Raw genomic sequence first — 8,701 nt, 5'->3', positions numbered from 1 at the left:
TATTAAGTTTACAGTATTAATGTTCCATTAAAATGATAAAAAGCAAGAATATAGTTGAGCATTGCCCCTGTTTTTTTCGAATTCGGCCAATGGACATGGTCATCAGCTCCATTTATGTTCAAATAGGCAAAAAAATCAAGTTTCGAGTTCTTTAGCTATATTCTTATTATTTTACAAAAATATGTTTTTTTATCCTTACTTCAACTTCTACAACAGTTTAAGACATTGATTTTGTTTTTATAACTTTATTGATATCTAGCTTCAGTCTAGATATATGGAGGCAAAGAGGGAAAGAGTTGTTGCCCTTTTAGTAGCCAATTTGTCAATCTCAAAGAGCATGGACAAGGAGAAGTGCTCCAAACTTTTATTTATAAATTCAAGGGTATAGTGAATTCGAGAAATGACCTTCAGAGGAAAGAAAAATTTGTTTCAACTATATTTCTAAGAAATTTTATATTTTATGAACAGCTATGGATCTGTGATTTTTGATTTCCAAAAAATATAACTTTAATATTTTAATTAAATTTGTATATATATACATTATGGTGCATTAAAAACAATGCACCCTGTAGACACATTCGATGCTATATGTACACGCCTGTAATATTTCATTGATAAGACTACATTGTTATTTCTTAGATGAATATATATATATATGATATACATTGGGGAGCACCATATGCAATGAACTCTTTGACTGTTTTTCATATAGACAGACGGACTTTGTTTTATTAATATAGATGTGTACATTTTATGTAGTAAAAATGCCGTGTTTATTAGTCTCATTATGTATGTATTTATTTATGTATGTTTATGTTTTTGTTGTTTGTTTATCGGCGTCTCAAATGTATGTAGTGCACGTGTAAATTATAGAATAAAGTTAGTTAGTATTAAGTAATACAAGACTACACATGGTGTCAGGTGTAAAACGAAAAAAATAAAATCAGCGAATTAAGGGTGCATTAAAATTGTTCCGGGACAGAATATGGTTTCAAATAGTAATAGCCTACCTCCTCCGAAGCCATTGGATCTCTCTGGCAGTGCTAGTGAGAATTTCAAGATGTTTCGCCAGCAATACATGATTTATGTGGTTGCCACAGGATTGGACAAGGGTCCAAAGAAAGAAGAAGTGCTATCCTCTTAAACCTAGTAGGTGAGGAGGCTCTTAGGATTTATAATGGATTTGTGTGGGCACCCGTGGCAGGAACGGAAGGAGAGGCAGGATATGTCCCAGAGGAGGACAAGAACGACCCGGAGACTATTCTATTAAAATTTCAAAAATTATGCACTCCAAAGACGAATGTAACGTATGAGAGATATAAATTCAATCGATGCATACAGGAGGAGGGAGAAAATTTCGATAATTTTCTATCCAAAATTAATACCCTTGTGAATACATGTTCTTATGGAGATATGAGGGACTTTATCAAAGATAAAATTGTACTTGGAATAAATAGCGACAAGGTGAGATCAAGGCTCTTAAAGGGATGGTGATCTTACACTTGAAAAGGCTGTGCATGAATGCAGAGCGGAAGAATGTTCAGGGAGATGGGCTCTTGAGATTAAAAATGAGTCAAAGGTTCAGGTTCAGGCGATTGGAACCCGAAGATTTAAGAAAGACAAAAGACATCAGGATAAAGTGAAGCACCAGAACTTCAAACCTCAAGGATCAATGAGAAAATTTTGCCAGTGGTGTGGAAAAGAGGTACACCGAGAGACAAATGTCCAGCAAATGGCAGTAAATGCAACAAATGCAAGGGAACTGGGCACTGGGGTAAAGTGTGCAGAAATCAGCAAAGATGGTTCAAGAGGTTGTGGAGGAATTACCTGGTTCACCGAACTATTTCATAGGAAGGGTTGAAGATAAAGCAATAGCAAACTAGAATAGTAATAGCGCTTGGAGGACTGAAGTGTATGTGGGAGGCAAACGCCTTTATTTCAATATAGATACTGGGGCCGATGTAACAGTGGTACCCAAAAGTGTTTATGATCTTCATTTCAATAAATATATATTAAGAAAGCCTACAAAATTACTGAATGGACCGGATCATAAGAAGTTACCTGTGATTGGTGTGTTCATATGAGAGATTAAGAAAAGATACAGGAAAATTCAGGAAGAAATAAATATATGTTCTTTCTTCTGGTTCTCTATTACTTGGAAGAGAGGCCAGTAGTGCCTTAGGAGTGGTCAAGTTTATCCAGCAAGTAACAACGGATCCGATTAGTTCTCCAAATTCAAATCTATGTTTCATGGACTTGGTAGGTTGGAAGGTGAATACAAAATCAAAATTGAATCGAATGTGGAGCCTTACAGTGTCATGACTCCAAGGAGGATATCAATTCCACTTCTACCTCTTGTAAAACAAGAATTGGAAAAGCTCGTAAAATTAAATGTTATTGAGGCATGTGTGGAGCCATCGGACTGGTGTTCTCCTATGGGAGTGGTTCCGAAAGGAAAGGACAGAGTTAGAATTTGTGTAGATCTAACCAAATTGAATTTAGCAGTGAAAAGGGAACGACTTATGCTTCCTACAGTGGATTATACTATTTCTTTAATGGGGGGAGCCAAGATTTTTTCAAAATTGGATACCAACACAGGATTTCATCAGTGTGTTTGGAGGAAGAATCCAGAAAGCTTACTAATTTTATAACGCCGTTCGGGAGGTTCCAGTACAAAAGGATACCCTTCGAAATTAAATCAGGCCCTGAGAAGTTTCAGAGTGAAATTTATAGGATTTTGGGAAGTCAACAAGGAGCAGTTTGTCTTATGGATGACATTGTTGTGTTCGGGAGAGAAAAGAGCAGCACGATGAACAACTTGTACAAACCTTAAGGAAGTTTAAAGATGCTGGAGTTACTTTAGATAAGGAAAAGTGGCGATTCGCTCAAAGCCAAATAGATTTCTTGGGTCAAATTGTTGGAGCAAATGGTGTGGAAAGCTCAAAAGAGAAAGTTTAGGCGATTATGAAGATGAGAGCTACAGAAAATGTTAGTGAGGTTAGAGGGTTGATGGGAACTGTCAATCAGCTCATGAAATTCTTGCCAGACTTAGCAACCAGGACACAACCCATACGTGAACTTCTGAAATCTACTAGTGGATGGTATTGGGGTCCGGAGCAGGAGAAGGCGTTGGAGGATATAAAGAAGAGTCTCACTAGTAAGCCGGTATTGAAAATATACGACTCGTCGTTAGAAACGAAAGTCTCAGCCGATGCTTCTTTTTATGGATTGGGAGGAGTCCTCATGCAAAAGCACGATGATAGATGGGTGCCAGTGGCCTACGCTTCCAAAAGTCTCTCAGAAGCCGAGCGAAGATATGCTCAAATCGAAAAAGAAGCTCTAGCGTCAACTTTTGCGTGTGACAGATTTTTAGATTACATTCTTGTTAAAGACATTTTATTAGAAACTGAACATAAACCGTTGATTCCGTTATTGTCGACGAAGGATTTAGATCAACTTCTAGTAATGATTCAAAGAATGAGGATGAAGCTAATGCGATATTCTTTTACGTCAGTACATCTTCCGGGTAAAAATTTGAATACGGCTGATATATTTTCACGATTTTCAATGGATAACAAGGAAGAATATACTTTTTACGAAGAATTGGAATTATATGCAAATCATATACTAGAGGAAATACCTATCACCGAATAGCAACTTAGAAGAAATTATACATCATCAGCAAGAAGATGAAGTTTGTAGACAAATTATGATCCATGCATCAGAAGGATGGCCTGATAAACATCTGGTTAAAGGACTTGTTGGACTATGTTACGCTTATCGAGCAGAAATGACAGTTGTAGGAGGGTTGTTAATGATGGGAACTAGGGTAGTGATTCCCTCTGCAATGAAATTGGATGTGTTAGATCGAATACATGAAGGACATCAAGGTATTGTCAAATGTAAAGCTTTGGCTCGGAACACGATATGGTGGCCGGGATTAATGAAAAATATTGAGGAACTTATTGAAAATTGCCAGAGATGTCAAGCTAACAGTAAAAATTATCCGGAGCCTTTAATGCCAAGAAAACTTCCTCAATGGCCGTGGCAATATATCGCTACGGATGTTTATGAAGTAAATTGGAAACAGTACATTGTTCTTGTGGACTATTATTCAAGATGGATTGAGGTGGCTAGTTTACAACTACTTACCAATGAATATGGTTTCCGTCATCTTACAAGCAGTCTTGGACATTCATCAGGAAACGGTGCCCATTTAGATAAGATGCCATCTCCTCGCCTGGAAAATTATAAATCTAAAGAAATTAATTAGGACGCAAGAGATCCAGGTGCAGCAGTTCTAAAAGAAACTGTTACTAAGTCGGGACGGGTGTCTAAGCCCCCAGCGATCTACAGTGATTTATGTTATTCATTCATAGAAAGGGAGATGTGGAATAGGCTGTGTTTATTATTCTCATTATGCATGTATTTATTTATGTCTGTTTATGCTTTTGTTGTTTGTTTATCGGCGTTTCAAATGTATGTAGTGTACGTGAAAATCAAAAGTGTGATGTGATGTGAATTGTGTAAAGTGAATATCGCTTAATAGGTACATGCACCAACTACAATACAACTTTAAAATTACTTTACCTTCAAATAAATTATGTCCTGGTTAATATCCAATGCTTCAATAGAATGCTTATGGGCTAGAGGTATTTTAAAATATTACCAAAGTAATATGTCAAATTGGTTATACAATGTCTCTATTTGGTTTTATTGAACAGATTAACTCATTATCAGAGTTCATTTGAATTGTAACAATCCCAGACGAATTAACTGGCTAATACAATCTCCCCTTCATGTTACTACCAGATAAACTATTGAACAGATTGAATTCTCATAAGTGTTTATCTTAGACGAATTAACTGTCTAATGCAATTTCCCTTCTCTTCTAATTTTTAATCGTTGAGTAAAGAACGAAAACTGTTGCTAGGCAGGAAAAAAAACGGAGGAGGAGTAAGATTCAAGAGTTCATTTTTGTATATATAAGACTAGTATGAGCCTGCCTGTTCCACGGACACATAGGGGAGGATAATGAAATTGGGATGTGACGTCAATAAACTAATCTACTCCTAACTAGCCTAAAGTAAAGATCGCTTAATACATGCACCAACAACAAAATAACTTCAAAATTAGTTTACCTTCTAATAAATTAATATCCTGTGGGATACCTAATACTTCAATAGAATGCCTATGAGCCATAGCAATATATTACCAAAGTAATAAGTCAAATTTGTTTATACAATGTCACTATTTGGCTTCTTTGAGCAGATTAAATTCTCATAAACATTCATTTGAATTGCAACAATCCAAGACGAATTAACTGGTCAATACAATCTTCCCTTCACTTCTTGTTTTTAATAGTAGATAGAACTATAAGAAAAGAAAAACTGATGCTAGGCAGCAAAAACGGAAGAGGAAGATAGATATGTTTTCTTTTCGTATATATAAGATTATTGCATATATATGGCAAAAAAATATTTTCTTTATAATACGAACATAATTTGTTACTCATTTATATAATTTATTCTATTATCGATGGCACGAAGAATTGCTTTTACCTCTTTAAGGACCAACAAGTGGTGCTGGACTGCTGTCCTAAATAAGGACCAACACAACACTAGTCATATATACAAAGCTAAAAGGATTATGTTATGTACCTAAAATATAATATAATTTTTGAGTAGGGCATTGCATTTTCAATAACTTTTTCTTTGTTAGGAGTTGAAGGCACGTAGGAGTAAAGATGATTTAGAAATCATATACCAAAGGATTTCATTTTGAATAGAGAGTTTTTAAAGCATACTTATTTAATGTAGTTATTCATTATTCATAACTAATTAACCCAATAACACCTACTAGGGTAATCCGTGGTCAAACTTTTCTGATTATTTCAAATTTATTAAAACAAAAATGAGGTGGTTTTTTAATAGAGATTTCGACATTTTTTACATATACCTACATGAAAATGAAGGATTTTCTCCATAGAACAAATTTAAGAATTTGATTTTCAATTTTTCAAAAAGCACGTGGTGTTGAGGCAATACGTTTTGCAACACAACTAAAAGGTTATAAGCAACAAATGTCCCGATTTCTTCTGTGAAATGATCAGTGATGTACCCAACATTTCCTACATCTATATAAAAATAAAATAAACCGAAAATGAAGGTGGTAATCTTGACAATTTGAATCATATTTCCTGACGTTTTATCAGCTGCAAGCAGGTTTGAGATGAAGGAAATAAAACACATATATAGAAGGAAATATAGACTGTATTTTAATTGATTCTGTATCTTGTTCTGAAATCGGCATATTTCCATTTTTAGGGTAAAAAATGATGAAAAACGACATAACTATAACTTAGATATAACCTATAACTTATTCATCATTTATAGTGATAAGGAATATCATTTAGAAAATGAGGATCTCCAAGGATTGTGGTTCGAAGCAAAATCCTAGGACAAAAACTGAAATCAGGCTTGGATTTTGCGTTTATAGATAAATTATATACTTGGCTTCATTTCATTGGTAAAAATTTTGACTCTCTATTCTAATGTTATACTTAGATGTTCCCTTCTCAAAAATTAAATAATAATGATAGGAGCTTTGGAAAGTAAAAAGACTGTTCAGATTGCCGGATAGCCAGGAGCCGGATATCATTTATACTACTTTGGTTGCACACAACCAGCTTTTGTATCCACTCTCTACCACGATTTTCAGGTGGGAAAGTATTTTTTTTAACATGAATAATGTTACAGTGTTCCAAAATGGAATTTAAAAAAATTGACTCATTCTTTAGTATCACTACGACCAATGTTAAAAGGCAGAGAAGGTGACCAAAAAAAAATGTCCTGTTTATGGATCCAATACAGTATCGAATGCATCAGCAAAGCGTTAGGTTCCAACAATTATGTTCTGTTAATATGGATGTCGAAGATGAGGCACGCTCTGTTAGGCCAATCATCGAAAATTTCGATAAAATAATCGAAATCCTTCAGTTGGACCAGTATTCTGCGCTTATAATATTACCCAGGAACTGAATATTAGCGAGAAAATTGTTTGCATAAGGCTGGTCTTAAGAAGGAGCTCGATGTATGGGTTCCATACGAATTGACACAAAAGAAGATTTAGGATCGAATTGATGTTTACAACTCTTTGCTGAAACGTAACGAAATCGATCAATTTTTGAAGAGTTTGGTGACTAACAATAAAAAAATGGGTCAGATAAGAGAACAACAGCCAGAAAAAATCGTGGATAAAGCACGGGGAAACAGCTCAAACGATGGATAGTCCTAGATTAACGTCCAAGAAGTTTATGATTTATATTTGGTCGTAATGGAAAGGAATTATCCACTATGAGCTACTCCCATCATGAATAACAATCAATTTGGGCTTATATTGTCAACAACTGACCAGATTGAAATAGGCGAACGACCAGAAGCGGTTAGAATGGGCCAATAGAAAGGGTGTTGCATTTCATCAAGACAACGCCAGGCCACACACATTTTTAACGACGCGCCAGAAGCTCTGAGAGCTTAAATGGGAGATTCAATCGCATCCGTTGTATAGTCCAGACCAAAAACCAAGCAAATATAACCTCTAAATTTTTTACCAATAGGGACAAAGACCTCTTCAATCGCGAAATTATGAAATTCCCTTCAAATGGAAAAAAGTAATTAAACAAAACGGTGCATATTTGATTTAAATCGGTTAATCCTAACTGTGCTAATTTATTGTCAAAAAAAAAGCAAACAAAAAAACTCACAACTTTATACTTCACCTATTATATGGTGGGTACAAAGTTGAATATTATATTTATTATACTCTTCTATTACTCGTAGTCTGAAGTTTTAATATATCCTTGAAAATCTTGTTAATATTACTATCCTCGAAGCCACATTTTGGCTGTCCGGCAAGAAGCTGTATAGTGGTTTGTGCTGCGTTGGTGCTCTCCCATATTAGTGGATAATACCTCCACCAGGACTCTCACCCTTTTCTCTATTCTTTTGCACTCCTTGAAGGCGTGCTCTAATGTCTGCATCTCATTATAATGACAATAGAGGCACCACTCATCGTGAAATACTCTTGGCGTGAAATAGAGGTCCGATGCTATTCTGTACTTCATATACCTTTGTTTCGCTCCTAGTATAGGGTATAGTATTATTTTGTCTTTTCCTTTCCCATTGCAGGCTTCATACAAATGTGGAGTTCATCCCGACTTGGACCTTGCAAACGCAGTCTTCTTTTGATGGAGCAATTTGGAACATTCATAACCACGTTCATGGGTTTCGGTCTTCTGGTCGGTCTGAAGGTACTACTTCACCATCGATATTGCAGGAGGGAGTAGTTTCATTGCAGTTTAAACCATCATTTATATTACTAAGGCCCAAATTCCTTCGCATTTCCCTAGATAAGTGTATTTTTACTTCCGAATTTCCTTGAAGCGGTCCACTTGCTCCCATTATCTTCTATTACATGTTCTTGATCTTCGTTTCTGATAACAAGCTTTTCCATGGCTTTTGATTAGTAGTGCACACGAAGTTACGCTTAATGGGAACATACAAAGACTTTTTCCAGGGAGAATCGACCTGAAATGCTCTTATTAATTAGACATTTATCTTGTTCATTTAGAACTAGCAGGAGTATCCCGCATTGCTCGGAGTGATTTGGCGTCAATAACAGACATACATACAATATTTGC

The sequence above is a fragment of the Lepeophtheirus salmonis genome, chromosome 8 (genome assembly GCF_016086655.4).
Source record: "Lepeophtheirus salmonis chromosome 8, UVic_Lsal_1.4, whole genome shotgun sequence".
Classification (NCBI taxonomy): Eukaryota; Metazoa; Arthropoda; class Copepoda; order Siphonostomatoida; family Caligidae; genus Lepeophtheirus; species Lepeophtheirus salmonis.
This window is presented reverse-complemented; position numbering follows the sequence as displayed.